Source organism: Halichoerus grypus, chromosome 13 (genome assembly GCF_964656455.1).
Source record: "Halichoerus grypus chromosome 13, mHalGry1.hap1.1, whole genome shotgun sequence".
NCBI lineage: Eukaryota > Metazoa > Chordata > Mammalia > Carnivora > Phocidae > Halichoerus > Halichoerus grypus.
In genome coordinates this window covers 47,434,330-47,450,390 of record NC_135724.1, presented here as the reverse complement: position 1 = coordinate 47,450,390, position 16,061 = coordinate 47,434,330, and the positions used below count along the sequence as shown (strand labels likewise).

The 16,061-nt window shown below is 35.7% G+C and overlaps 1 protein-coding gene across 3 annotated transcripts in view; it reads left to right on the top strand.

The window, feature by feature from the left end:
* The first annotated feature begins 699 nt into the window (after positions 1–699).
* RBBP8 (RB binding protein 8, endonuclease) overlaps positions 700–16,061 on the top strand; it is a 106,050-nt gene continuing 90,688 nt past the window's right edge. For all 3 annotated transcript variants that reach the window (XM_078060520.1, XM_078060514.1, XM_078060515.1), the window contains exon 1: positions 700–867. The gene's annotated coding sequence lies outside the window, so the exon portion shown is untranslated. The remainder of the gene's footprint in view (positions 868–16,061) is intronic.

Genomic DNA, 16,061 nt, shown 5'->3' with positions numbered 1-16,061 from the left:
AGGAGTTTTCCCAGCTTTAGACTGGAATGATATGAAGATCATTTGAGTACAAGGACTGTAACATACCCAGGCAAATGTCTGGTCAACCTATACCTTGTTTTCCTCCCTCTAGAAATGCTTCCTTCTAGCTCTCAGGGCCACTACCCTTGTGGGGAATATGAACCTCCCTCTCAAGGCTGAGCTAGACCAAGCAGAGCCAAGTGGACTAGTAGAAAAGGTCAGGCATTATGGATTCTTCTTCATTGTAGATAATCTCTTTCTAGAGGCTTTAATCTGCAGAAAGCCCTGGAGTACATTTTAAAAAGGACTACCTCCCTCTGAGGATGATAGATATTCAAGTATCTACAATGAGAGGTTTATAACAATGGACTCTTGCTATGCCTGACATAGATCTATCCCTCCCACTGGAACCTCTGAATTGTTTTGCTGGAGGCTACAACATTCTGAGCAGTTTGTTGGGAGCTGACGGGAGGTGGGGATAACTCAGCCATACCAGCTCAGAGCTGAGCCGCTGCAGCTTGCTGGCCGGCCTTTGATGCAGACTGGTTGGACAGGTTCTGGAGCTACAGAAGAACCGGTTTGACCGGCCTGTTATGCCAACACATTCTGGTTTGATTCCATGTTCCACAGACGGTAGAAACCTGCCCAGCCAGTTAAATGAAAGCATATTAGGTTATCCATTGCACACTGTATAGAGCTTAGATGCAGCAGGACTCTTCTACATAGCAGTACTGTCTAGCAAACCCTAGCATGGTCCAGAGAGGTGGCTTCCTCTGATTTACCGTTTAAGTTCGTAGCTTCAGAAGTCAGAAGTGAAACACCTTGCGCTTTTGACCCAGAACAGAGGTTTTCTAAATAAATTGAAGGGTAAGTTAATATGTTTTTTATATTCCTCAATTTTCTATGCACTTTTGAAAGGTTAAATTAAGAAATGATGTTTAAACAGATATCTATTTTTAACATAATACCTGGATTATACCTTTTCTGTAAAGTTGGTTAGATATTATTTTATAATACTTATACATAAGTTCATCGATTTTTTTTAGATAAAGATTATTTGGTATATAATACATTATACTTTTGCTACACTTTTTTTAAGTTGGGCATGGCTATAGTCATGAAGAAAGCTGGGTTGAATAATTTTGCTAAATATATTTCACTTATTAATGATTCATCTTAAGCCATCTACTTCTTTGATAATATACTGTTATGTTTTATAGGCTGTTGCTATATGGTAACAATTTCATATGGTAAATCTAATTGTGAATATGATAATAATTGCCTTTTTAAGGCATAGAAAAATAGTGTTGGCCTGCCTGGTGATCCTAAGTACATTACAGGAACAATTCACAGGTAAGAATTGAGGAGTGTGAAAAACAAAGATTGTGGAATCTGGTAACTGATTAACTATTGGAGCTCAAAAGTACTTGCTGAGCTGAATAGAAAGGAATGAAGACAGGTTTTGTCATGCCTATTAGGTCTGAAAAACTTTTTAAGTTGTTTGGATCTTCCTTTATATTATATTTTAAAATAATTCTTTTACCCCTCTCTTTCATTGATGCAATTAATTTATTTTAAGTAGTTTGTGTCATTTAAAATAAAAGTTACCAATCCCTTTATATTTATTTTGGTTACCAAACTACCCCCTTAGTTATTAATATTGGATTGATTTGAATGCACATATCTTCTGGGCATTCAATTAACATAGCAGCTGACATATGAATTTATCTGGGATTTAAAATAACTTTTTAAAACAGAATTGTACTGCATACTTTCCTGTCAAGAGCTATTTGTAGGTCATTTTAATATGACTTTGTCTTAAACTGAGCAAGACTGATGCATCTTTTTCATTGTCCCTAGGGTCCTCACTTTGTCATGATGTTCAAACTCAAAGGCTCTAAGAATTTCTTTAGGATGTTACTAAAGAATTTTTTTTTAAGTGAGAAATAATGTTCAGATGAGATATTTTTTTGCAGGGAAGGTTTGGATGCTTTTCAGTCCCACTCCGAGGCAAAATTTCTGAAAATTCAGCTAAACTTCTAAAAAGCTATGTAATGTTGAATCTGCATAAGGAATATGCTGATTCAGCAAACTGAAATTAATTTTATTCAGCATAAACTGTATTCTGACTATTTTAGGGGGAAATATGGATCAAAATTTTTCATCGGTTGAATGCTTCTCTTTTCAATTAGTTTCCAGGCAAGATATAGATATATGTCATTAGAGTATACTTTTAGCGTTTCTGGTAAGTATGTTATACATATTAATTTAAAATTTTTAAACTATACTGTGTTTAAAATACAGGGCTTATTGTTTAAAGATAAACTTAAATGGGGATTCCAATTTATTTAAGTAAGCATTTTTTATGTTTATGGTTTTGAGGAAAGCTATTTAGAAACTAGCTATATATTTCATGTAAAATCTATGGGTAAAATTTCAAGCCTAACTACACTTTGGAAAAGGATTCTACAGCTTTCATATAATAGAATTTTCAGTTTCAAATATATGAAAGTTCTATTAAATATGACCTTCATGTATTTCCTGTAAATTGATCTCTTTAAAATACTGATGCATTGTGATGTTTTGTTAAAATTAAGGACATGTGGATTTATAAATCAAATTAGGGAGCTGTAAGTGTATGTGTGTGTATTTTATATAGCCCTACATTATCTCAGGGCCCGGGTCAAAAAGTATTCTACTCATCTAAAAATCTCTTTATTCTTTAAGTTGGGGATGCATTTGTCCTTATTCCTAGCCACTCAGTTTCACATAGTGACTCTTACTGTCAACAATGCTAGCTTTCTTAACAACTGCAACCTCTTTCCTTCCTGAACTCTTCATATGTTTCCTACAAAAAGCACTTAGAATCATGAAATTTTTAAACTTGAAGAACTCTTAAAGAATAACTAATGCAGGGGTACCTGGGTGGCTTAGTTAAGCATCTGACTCTTGATCTCAGCTCAGGTCTTGATCTTAGGGTCATGAGTTCAAGCCCTGCGTTGGGCTCCTCCCTGGGCCGGGAGCCTACTTGAAAATAAATAACTAATGCATCCAACTCCTCATTTTTCAGTTGAATAGAAAGCCCCAAAATGTAGCTAAATCACTATTATTCAATCTAAAGGTAGAGCTGGGGCCAGAACATCCCAGTTTCCTGAATACCAGCCCAGACTAGTATTTTTCACTATCCTACATTGAGTCATCTGAATATTACATGAAATCTAATCTACATTTTCTAAAAGAATTGTAAAAAGGTAAAATTATGTTATGAGTCTCTGCTGGCTCATAAACAATAAAAATGTTTATTTTCTTAGTACATATGTGCACATACATATATATTTTTTCATATATATGTGTGTGTGTGTGTGTGTGTGTATTGTTTTAGGCACTCTTACATGGATATAGTTTAGGATTTGCCTAAGAAGTTAGTACTTCTAAAATTTGGTTAGAGGGGCGCCTGGGTGGCTCAGTTGGTTGTCTGCCTTTGGCTCAGGTCATGATCTCAGGGTCCTGGGATGGATCACCGAATTGGGCTCTCTGCTCAGCAGCAAGTCTGCTTCTTCCTCTCCCTCTCACTCTGTGATCTCTCTGGCCCTCACTCTCTCTCAAATAAATAATAAAATCCGAAAAATAAATAAAATTAAATAAAAAATTTGGTTAGAATTGGCAGGAAAGTTTCAATAAGGTTATAAAGACCAGAACTGCGGGATTCAAAACCCATTTTAGAGGTAATAGAACCTGCTTTTTAAGGGGTAAGTTTCTTAATACAGTGCTTTGCACACAAGTTCTCAAAAAATGTTTTAAATGTTTTTAACTTGAGGAATTCCAAAGAAATGGGACCACAGAAAGCTTGAGAACCAAAGGCTCAAAAATTCCAATTCTGATTCCTAGAACTAAATGTTAATTCTCCTAATCCCCTTATTTTTTCACAGGTAAACTTCTACCTGAGGGACACTTCTTAACTTTGGTAAATTTAGCTCAGTCCAAGTGGACTCTAAAAAATAATCACTTCATTTGTTTCTCATTTTTACAATCAAGAGAAAAGGTAGTATACTGGAAAACATATGAGCTTTTGAGTCAAACTAAGATGGATTTGAATACTGGCTGTTACAAACTAGTTTACCCTTGGGAATTATTTAACTCTGAATTCTCTTTTCTCCGCCTGTAAGTTAAGGAAGCTCATACCATTCTCTCAGTTTTTGGGAGGATTAAATGAGATACTGTGCCTAAAACACCTAGCATAGTCACTAGAACACGATAGGTGCAACAAATGTCAATATCCTTCCCACTTCTTTAAAATAATATATCATAAATTTCAACAAATGGCTTAAGTAAGAGATGTCAAAACTTAGCTTGGAATATACATTTTATTTCTGTCAGAGAGATAAAAACTAAATTAGCAACCTTGGAAGGTGTCAAGGAGAAAGGCCTTCTACTGCCCTATGGTCCTTCTAGCTGGACTCAGAATCAGATTGACATGAGACAGATTAACAGGGGAAAATCAAACTTAATAGTCCTTCAGGGAATCCATATGGACGTGAAATTCCAAAGACAATGAGGCAACATGAAGCTTATCTGAGCAAGGAGAGGGGTAGGGTCTGATGATACAAAGGGGAGGAAGACCATTAGCAAGAAGGTGAAAGGAGGTATTTGGAAAAATAAAGGTTGCCTTATTATGCAGATAGGTTCCTTAGGCAAAGGAGAGTCTCTTTTTTTTTTTTAAGTAGGCTCCTCACCCAATGTGGGGCTTGAACTCAAAACCTTGAAATCAAGAGTTGCATGCTCTATTGACTGAGCTGGCCAGGAACCCCTAAAATTTCAAATTTCAATCATCTGTACCAAAGGAAGGAACTGTAGCATGGATAGTACAAATTATACCTTACTTATGTCTCATATCTAGGTTTTTCAAAGACATTTCATATCTATTTGTATCTATTATTTTTTTTTTTTTTAAGATTTTATTTATTTATTTGACAGAGAGAGAGAGACAGCAAGAGGAGGAACACAAGCAGGGGGAGTGGGAGAGGGAGAAGCAGGCTTCCCGCCAAGTAGGGAGCCCGATGCAGGGCTCGATCCCAGGACCCTGGGATCATGACCTGAGCCGAAGGCAGACACTTAATGACTGAGCCACCCAGGCACCCCTGTATCTATTATTTTATATGACATCAGATTAGTTGGCCAAAGATTTCTATATGCTCTAAGGCTTGTGCTCTTTCTAGTACTAATTGAATTATTTCTTCAGGGCTCTAGAATATGTTTGCTCCTCCAAAAGATTATCTTCCAAATTAAATTTATTATAGGTCAATATTAAATTATATTTCATTCTCTTGGTAATAAATAATGATAGAGAGATTGAGTCCAAAATGTGTTAGGTGTAAGAAGTAAGATGGAATAGGATTTAACATTTTCTAAAAGTAATACTAAATAAATGATAAATTGATTATGAGATGAAACCAATGAGATAAGTTCACACGTGAGATATTATGAAATGTTATATCATGGGTCAAAAGGGAGTTCAGAATAGTGTGACAAAACATTCTAAGAGCTTGCCTAACTAAAGTTGGGTCAAGGGGGTACCTGGTTGGCTCAGGTGGAAGAGCATGTAACTCTTGATCTTAGGGGTCATGAGTTCAAGCCCCATGCTGGGTGTAGAGATTACTAAAAAAACAAAAAACAAAAACCCTTAAAGATAAATAAATAAATAAAGTTGGGTTGATGACCCATCTTCCAGTGTGTAAATAACAAGCAGGAAATAGATTATGAATTGATATTAGAAACAACAAATAGATCCACTTATAACACAAAGCTCTTGCAATCAACTTTAATTTCCTGAGAGATTTTTTTAAAAGATTTATTTATTTATTTGAGAGAAAGAGAGTGCGTGCACACAGGCATGAGCAGTGGGAAGGGGTAGAAGGAAAGAATACCAAGCAGACTCCCTGCTGAGCATGGAGCCAAACACGGGGCTCGATCTCATGACCCTGAGATCAGGGCCCCAAGATCATGACCTGAGACAAAACCAAGAATCAGATGCTTAGTGACTGTGCCAGCTAGGAGCCCCAAATTGTTTTTCTCTTAAAGTGAAAAGCTTGTATGTAGATGGTATACCTAAAGACAATAATATCACTTCACCAATGTAGTCCACTAATTATATAATATTCTTACTAAAACTATTTTATTAGATACATAAACAATCTAGCTTTATTTGACTACTCATTAAGTTAGTATTCAATTTGCATATTTATTTTCATGCATTTAGCGTGGATATTACTATAAACAATTAAAAAGAAGGCAGGGAGTAACATAAATTTAAAATATATTTTTAAAATATTTCTTTATAGGGGCGCCTGGCTGGCTCAGTCGGTAGAAAATGCAACTCTTAATCTTGGGGTCGTGAGTTCAAGCCCCACATTGGGCATAGAGCTTACTTGAAAAAAAAAAGAATTTTTTTAAATTTCTGCATAAAATAGCTAATTTGGATAAATCGGCACTAACAACCAAACTTGCTACGGATCAAAGACTAAATAGAAATAGGAAAAAAGGAAATAGAAAATGTTATAGCTCATCCTTAAAGACATATAGACTTAAAAGTAATCAGAAAACTATTGCCTTAGAAGTTATGTATTACTGACAAAGTGAAAATATAACTTGCATGGCAAATTTTTAGTTTCAAAGTTCTATCTTAAGTCTATTCCCTTGAAGGTTCTTTGCCTATCGTTACTACAACGATTTAGATTAGGAGTTAGAAACACTTCCCTCCAACATGAAAACATTTTAAATCTAATGAATTTCTAAACGAATCTTGAAACATTAAGAAATACAATATCAGTAACTTTATGTAGCTACATATACGGACATGGAACAGTATTGTAGAATTCTGTGATGTAGATCTTTCTTTAAAAACTTACATTTAACATATACAGGTCTAAATTTGGAGGGCAAGGTCTCCTAACTGAAAGTAGATGGTAAAATCAGTCACATCTCTAAAAATATTAATATCGTAACCAATTTTCAATAACATAATAATTACTGAATGGTAAATACCATCTACATAGCATTTTAGTGAGCTGTTAAATTCTGCTCTAGTCACTTTCCAAGCAATTGTTTAACAAAATTTAAAACAAACATATGTTGTTCGGAGTAAGTATACTATTTTTTAACTATAATATCGAACTAACCACTGGGACCTGGCTACAGGCCATTCAGCAAGAAAAGCTGTTCCGTCCATTCCAGCATGACAATAATCAGTCTCTTTCCCCACAGCTTTACTTGTTAAGATGTGAGTGTTTACATCTTTGAGATGAATGGTGCATTGTTCTATTTCCATCAATAAGTGTAAATTAAACACATCTAGCATAAATTAAATTCTCAGCAGTTCATTGGTACCATAACAAACCACATGTTTATACTAATGTTAAAGCCAAGTAAGTAATACCAAATCCAATTTCTACAGAGGAAGACCAAGCAACTCGGAAATTAAAATTGGGTTCTTTTTAATCTGACTGCCCAGTCTGTGGTTTATTAGTTCAATTTATTAGAACATGTGATTAATGGTATCCTGATACTAATTCAGTCCCTGTGGAGTAAACTGGCTTTCATTTATTTCATAGTCACAGATTATCCTCAGCGGCATTATCACTGTAATAACGTATCAGTGCTTCTCAAAGTGTAGTCTCTGGACTATCTGACTCACCTGGAGGATGCTTATTAAAAATGCAGATTGCTAAACTCCATTCTAGACATATCACATTAGAATCTCTGGTGGGTAGATCCTATGAATCTACATATTTACATATTTTCCAGATTATTCTAATGTCCAAAACAGTTTGAAAAGTGGCAAGAAAAGATTCTCTTGCCTATAAGAGACTGAGCAAGAGTGTAAGTTCCTTCAAATCAAACCATTGTCACTATCACAAAAATAGCCTCAAATGCACAAGTTCAGTCTTGGGTCATATTAACATCCTTAAAAATTACTGCATACAGTTAATCTGACTGTCCCATCCACACATGCAAACTTTCAAAAGTTAAATTTTCTTTTTTTTTTTAAGTAATTTCTATGCCTAACATGGGGCTTGAACTCACAACCCCAAGATCAAGAGTGACATGCTCTACCAACTGAGCCAGAAGGTACACCCAAAAGTTAAATTTTCTATTAATAACTTAAAAATAGTGAAATGGATGGGGCGCCTGGCAGGCTCAGTTGGTTAAGCGTCCAAGTCTTGATTTCGACTCAGGTCATGATATCAGGGTCCAGAGACTGAGCGCCACCTTGGGCTCCATGCTCCCCAGGGAGTCTGCTTGAGATTCAATCTCTCTCTCTCTCCCTCTGTGCCTCGCCCTTGCATGCACTCTGTCTCTCTCTAAAATAAATAAATAAATCTTTAAAAATAAAAAATAGTGAAATGGAAATCTTTTTTTTTTTTTTTAAGTAGGCTCTACATCCAACATGGGGCTTGAACTCACAACCCTCAGATCAAGAGTCACATGCTTTACCAACCGAGGCAGCCAGGCACCCCTGAAATGGAAATCTGATGTTTAACCTTTATCTCTTAGTTTGGGTTCTCCATGGAAAACAGAGCCTGAGTCCTCCATATATGCAAATTCTCTATTTGAGAAGTCATCCCTGGGAATAAGAGCTGGGAATTAGAAGAAAATGGGGAGGGAGGGAAAGCCAAAACCACAGTGCATCTTGGAGTGCTTCCTTCAATTGTAACAGGCAAATGGGGCTCAATCCCAGGACCCTTAGTAGCCATGAAGCTGCCTCAGGCTTGCCCACCAGAAGATGAGAGAGAAGCATTTATCCACCAGTTCTGACTTCTGTCAGTTAAGGGTTGCCTCATAGGTTGCTAATTTCCTCACACTTTAAGGGGGTGCTTCTGTTTCCAAAGGCCACAGAGAAGCGCCAGGTGAAGGGCTGTCAGGTTTCACCGTCATGAATCCAGTTGCCATTGGAATTGCTAAAGCAAGCAGGATCCAAGAGGTATCTAGTACCTCACTATTATAGGACAAATAGGATCAAACTGCTTTTTCCTTAATTGACCAATATAATTTTAACTAATACACTATGCAACTAAAATGGTTTTCCTGAGAAATGAGTAAAGCAATTTCAAATGGCAAGTGAGGAACTTTAGCCTATTTTTGCCTGATGTATTTGATCCATTCCCACAAAACCTGAGATGCATTGAAACTTGATCTTTTGTGAGAAAGTTATTTTCTAATAAACGACATTTCATTTCCTGAATTTGGCTACCAAGTTTTAAAGGACCAGACAGCACCAAATGAACAATTAGTATGTACTCTGTAAATAGTTTTATGTCCAGTATTGATCCAAAGGCTTTATTGTTTAGTTTACATTGCTAAAATTATTGTAAAATTAGATTGACTACATTGGACCCTCAAGTAACAACACTTCTCATTATAGCAAAACACAGAATTTTGAATAGTACAAGTTTGTGTTGGACTATGTCCAAGAGGGTCTGGTTACAAGAACTAATTCATTATAACCTTTACGTGATCTTGGAGCATGGCTCAGAAGAATACCTTAGAGGAAGGCTCTAGTCAAGTAGATTAAAAACAGAAAATTGAAATAGCCAGTTATGTGCTTTACTTAAGTAAATATGTTTGTTGCATAATTATAAAAACTTAGTTTAGAGAAAATGAAGAAGAAATAGGTATAAATAAAAAAATCTAATTAAAAGCATATCATCTTTTCATTTAACTTGAATTCTGTTAAAACCAGTATCTGAGTTTTTAAAAATAACTCTCTCTTAGTGGTTAAATTAGGGAATTCATAAGGGTGAAATAGAAAAATTGGACTGAAAAGGGCATAGAAATAAAAAAAAAGTAAGGACACATACTATTGAACAAAGATGATTAAGAAGAGATACTATTGGGGCGCCTGGGTGGCTCAGTCATTAAGCGTCTGCCTTCAGCTCAGGTCATGATCTCAGAGTCCTGGGATCGAGCCCCGCATCGGGCTCCCTGCTCCGCGGGAAGCCTGCTTCTCTCTCTCCCACTCCCCCTGCTTGTGTTCCCTCTCTCGCTGTGTCTCTCTCTGTCAAATAAATAAATAAAATCTTTAAAAAAAAAAAAAAAGACATCCTCATGCTTGCGGTTGAGTTGTATACTGTTTTCAGAAGGAGTTATCAAATATACTCAGATCTTCACTAAATTAGATCAGATCACAATCAACTTGATGCCAATACCCCCTTTCTTGCACCTGAAGCTGAGTAGATCATAAATCTCTGTTAGGTAAATAATTTCTTACAACCACAAATTTCTAAAATACATGAAGAAATTAGTTTCTCCTTTCTATACAGTTTTGTTGTTGGGCTAGATGATTTTTAAAGTCCCTTGGAATATAACAGAAATAACACCAATATAATAATTCTACCTGACTCATTTAAATTTAATTACGTGAATCAAATAAGATATGTGAAAGCACTTAAGTTGTAATTTAATCCTTTCTATAATTATAAATGTCTCAATTTTCATAGCAATTCAATAATTTCACTATAATTACATAACTTTAGCAAGTAAGAGACCTCTCTGATTAGCTGTACTTCTTAAATCTATCTACTATTAACCACAGTTTCTTATACTATTTGGATACATTTATAATCATTCAATCCTGTCAACAATCTTGTATGCAAAATATCCAAGGTATGTATTATCTTCGTATCACTGACAAACAACTGAGGAACAGAGGAATTAAATTACTTGCTCAGTAGGATTATTATTAAAACTTAAAATTCATTCAACAAATTAGGTGGAGCTCCTGCTGATTTCCCACTGTCAACCTATACAAATACATTATTATATACTTACAATTTCTAGAACTCACAATGATTCCCCATAGCAGAACCTTTGCACATGCCTTCTGCCTGGAAAGCCTTCTACCACTCTGCTCTCAATAGGCAGGTTGCTTCAAACTTCTATGAAGTCTTCCTGAAGAAATTTTACATAGGGGCGCCTGGGTGGCTCAGTCAGTTAAGCATCTGCCTTCGGCTGAGGTCATGCTCTCAGGGTCCTGGCATCAAGCCCCATGTCAGGCTCCCTGCTCAGCGAGGAGTCTGCTTCTCCCTCTGCGCCTCCCCCCTCATGCTCTCTCTCTCTGTCAAATAAATAAATAAAATCTTTTTTAAAAAAGAAATGTCACATATATTATTTCATTCTTATAATAATGCCTTTGGACACAGCAAGTATGAGTATTCTCATTTTTTGGTTGGGGAAATAAAATTTGTCTAGGAAACATGCAGATTATCAGAGATAGGGCTAGAGCTTAAATCTTAAATCCTGGGTCCTGTCTCCAGCTCAGGACTTGCATAATACTATAGGCCAGGAATATGTCTATATGCCATCATTGATGTACAACATAGTCAGTTTTTTGGAGCACTCCCTGCTCTGGTCCCTTCTGAGATAACAACATAATTCAAGACCCCTCCATCAATTTAATTTTAAACTTACAACATGGAAGAAGCTAAAACTTAGGGCTGGGAAAGCTAATATGAACACTTGTGCTAACTCCATTAAAAGTCAATTTATATTCATCTCTCAAATATCCACCATTATAAGACATGTAAAATAACGCACGTGCCATAATTTCTATGAAGTACAATTATTAAAGCAAAAAGTCTACAAAACGAACTGAGATTGGCCCATATAGTAGGTGCTTCACTCCAACTCTGAGTGAGAGAGCCCAATTTATTTTCCTTTTCTAAATTATGAGACTTAAATTACTATCAAATTTTAAAGTCCTGGGCGCCTGGGTGGCTCAGTTGTTAAGCCTCTGCCTTCGGCTCAGGTCATGATCCCAGGGTCCTGGGATCAAGTCCCACATCAGGCTCCCTGCTCGGCAGGAAGCCTGCTTCTCCCTCTCTGACTCCCCCTGCTTGTGTTCCCTCTCTCGCTGTCTCTCTCTGTCAAATAAATAAATAAAATCTTTAAAAAAAAAATTTTTTTTTTAAGTCCTTTTAGTAACCTCTTCTAAGTTTTCTGAAATAAATAGAAAAATGTACCAGGACTGCAAATGAGCCTGTAGGTAATCATTTTTTTTGATATAATTATTGATCAAAATTCAGAAACTTTATTTGGTTACTTTCTCAAAAATAGTTTCTAAGTTAAAAAAATAGAAAAGCACAGAATAAGCTTTATGTAGATTTTATTATTCAAAAATAGCATGTTGTACTGAAAAGAGCATAGATACAGCATTTATATAGCCAGAAAACTGGGTTTGGAGTCTTGAGTCAACTTACCTACTAGTTTGTATATATAGTGTTAGTCAAACCACCTAATTTCTCAACCTCTGTAAAAAGATGAAAACTGTAACTGTTCTACCTTTATGACACAGTTATTTTTAGGTTCAAAGAGAAGATATGTAGGAAAAGTACTTTGTATTTTACTATAGCTAATTGTTTTGAATCCATTTCCTATCAGTATTAAACAAACCACTTCTCAACTCATAGGGAATTTCAAAGTAGTATCAATTAAGTCAAAAAGTACAATCCTTTTATGGCTATACCAAAATATTCTTTAAAAATAATTTAGATTGGTCTGTACATAGCTGTGAAGGAAATACTCTTGACTACAAAGAGTCATTTAAATCTTCCCTTCTTTATTAGTTTATACTTAAAATGCCTTAAAGCTTCTGACCATATGATTTATCACCCAAACCAGGACACTTTTGAGGTAAACAGGAGCCCTATTAATAATTAAACCAGAACAATAGATATTAACCAGACCTGGTAAGCCAGGGGATATGGTCACTTTAGATAAGAAGCATATTAGATTTGTCTTAGTATCCTAAATAATCCACAAAAATAGTAATCAAGGGTGTGAGGTGAATGAAAACATAATTTAATTTCTAATACTTCTGACTATAACTTAAGTAAAATTGACAAAGTATTGGCCAAAACTGAAGGTCTCCTCTAAGAACTAAATTTTGAATGTAAAACATTTTTGGAAAGGTAGCTATCAAAGCTTCCTTAACCTTAGACAGACATATGGATTAGGAAAAGCAAAAAGCTAATATTCTAAACAAAGTCTATTTTTCTCAAACATAGAATAGAGGAAAAATTGAGAAACAAAGTCTGCCAGTGTGTTTGAAAACATACCCGTAATTTGTGAGGCATGAGTACATTAAAGATCACAACTATTTGTGAGGATTGAATAAATTCATCAATTTACAGATGGAAAAAATAGCATATAAGATGTGAATCATTATTTTTTAAAAGTGGACAAAGCAATGAATATTAAATGTGTTTGCTCTTGTGAACCTACTAAGGAATGCTTTAATTAATAGAGTCCAACTGTCAGTTAATCCTTCATAATACTTCCCATTTACATTACTGTACATAAATATTGTTCCCACAGCTTCCATCATGGTAGCATTACACATGTGTATACAGAATTCAAATATAGTACTAGATTTACTGGATAAAAGGTAAATATTAGTTTTACAAGATTCTCAAAATAAAATTCACTTTTCTATTCTACAGTCTTAGTGATCAATCTTAAATTCTTTTATCATCCCCACAGCAGTTAAGTTCTCAAGTTTTTATAAATGCCAGTGTTAGGAAATAAGACATAAGGGCTAACTAACAAAATTCCTGGGCTTCATAGACCTATATGCATAGGTATGAAATATTGCCAAACAGCCACTATAATCTAAAATGGTTGACCTGGAAGAAAAGAAGCCCCTTTCCATTCATAATAAATCATTTTGTAGTAACAGATCATTAGCATTCTTGATCAGCCTGCCATCAATTTAAACCTACGCAACTAACCAAGTATAGAGCATATTGTGTAGTGTATAGAAATCTTTATCAAGTGTAAAGAGATAGTTCCTAAATTGGACAAATTATATATCTAATAAAACTTTGCCCGTTACTGATGTGAAGTAGCTAAGTGAATGATATTTAAAAACACAAACAAAAAAATTAATAGTTTATAAAGAGAAATGAAGAAGGTATATGTAGCCACAGTAAAAATCAAAATAAAGCTTCTTATATCTAAGTTGGAAGTCGGCCAGACTACATAAGGCTAATTTTTCTAAATGGAAAGCAATGTATAATCTTTAATGTTTGTTATAACTACATTAATGACCATTTAAGACTGCTAAAATAAAAACTGTAATACTGACATCCTTTGTAGAATGTTAAATACATTTCTTAAAACAATTATAAAACTGCTCAACCTAACTGGAATCTTGCCACCATCAATTCAAATGATAAACAAAACATTTTGGCACTTGGGGCAAGATCATCAACTGATATATACTCTTACCCCCAAACAACACTTAGTAATTAGTGTAAACAACTTAAAAAACTAAATCAAGTGTTCAACTTGACACAAATGCTGACAGTTAACATAATTTTCTTTTGTCTCAAAACTTCTTTTCCCTCTTATCTCTCAAACAGCCTTTTGTCTTGTTCTTAAAATAGTTCTCACTGTAGACAGTTCACCCCAGTTTACTAGTATTGTGTGTTCATACTACTGGACAGTATTATGTAAATAATCATAATGGGTTTAATCACTTTTAAATTTTTTGCCTGGGAATACAGGCCCTTAATGCTGGGTGGGAGGAGAGGAATGGGATGATGTGGGGAGTGGGAAAGAGATGAGAAATGCCCAGCACAAACAGCAGAAATAGCCTCAGTCTAGGAATCAGTTATCTGTGTCCTAGTCCTAGCTCCATCCTGGTTCTTCAGGTAAACCATGTAACCTCATTTGTTCATTCGACATTCATTTGTTCATTACATATGCTATGCTAGGCCTGTGCTGCCCAATATAGTAATCACTAGTCACATGTGCTTTGAGCACTTGAAACGCAGCTAATCCAAATTGAGTTGTGCTGTACTTATGAATAATTTTTTATATTGATTACATTTAGGAATGGAGAGCCACTGAAGGGTTTTAAGCAAGGAAATGCCAGGATCAGAAATAATGGTGTAGATTTCTGGCAACTGTGTGGAGACTTCATTAAGGCAAGGAAGACTGGAAGCAAGGAGGCTGCAGTCTATGTAAGAAATATCAGGGCCTAAACAAGGGCATAAGGGAATTGAAAGGAAAGCACTAATTCAAAACTATTATTCAGGAGATAACACCAATATAATATAGTGATTCACTTGTCCTGACTCCATGGAAAAGGGTTTGATTTTATTCTAAGGTGATGGGAAGATCCTGGAATGTTTTTAGCAGGGCAGCATCTTGTTCTGACTTCGTTTTTTGTTTTTAAGATTTTATTTATTTAAGAATGAGAGAGAGAGAGCGTGCACACGACCAGGGGGGAGGGTCAGAGGGAGAAGCAGACTCCCCACTGAGCAGGGAGCCCCACACAGCTCGATCCCAGAACTCCAACCCCAATGGCATTGTTCAAAGCCATAAAGTTTTCTCACATATCTTTGGGACCTCATAATTTATTCTACCATGTGGGGCCTAAAGCTCCCATTGGGAGACAATATCTATAAGTATGCCCCCCATTTCCACTGCTAAAGTGACTATCATAAAATCTCACATGGAGAATTTAAGAATTTTAAATGGATTCAAAGATTTTCTTCACTTACATAAAAAATTGTAATCCCATAAGGGATGCTCAGATCATGACCTGAGCCGAAAGCAGACACACAACCAACTGAGCCACCCAGGCACCTCTGACTTTAGTTTTAAAGGACTACTCTGACTGCTGTTGGAGAATACACAGTAAGGGGTAAACAGTGTAAGTAGAAAGATAGTTCACTTAAAAAAAAAAGAGGCTATTGCTGCAAAAGAGGTTCAAGATGCTGGTGGCTTGACCCAGGGCGGCTGCAGAAGAGGTGGGGAGAAGCAACTGGATTCGAGTTACATTTCTGTAATTTTGTAATTAGGTATTGCCCAATTCACAGGTTGGGAAAGGAAAAGGCAAGTGCAGGGAGATCACACCTGTTGGCCCCAATTGTCCTGTTTAACCTGGAGCTAGGGTATCTGCTGAGAGTGAAAATACCGTACAGAAGCTTGAGGAAAATAGTGAAGGTCTGGAAGACAGCAAAGGAAACAAAAGCAGCTGAACAAAGGCTATTTTAAGAATT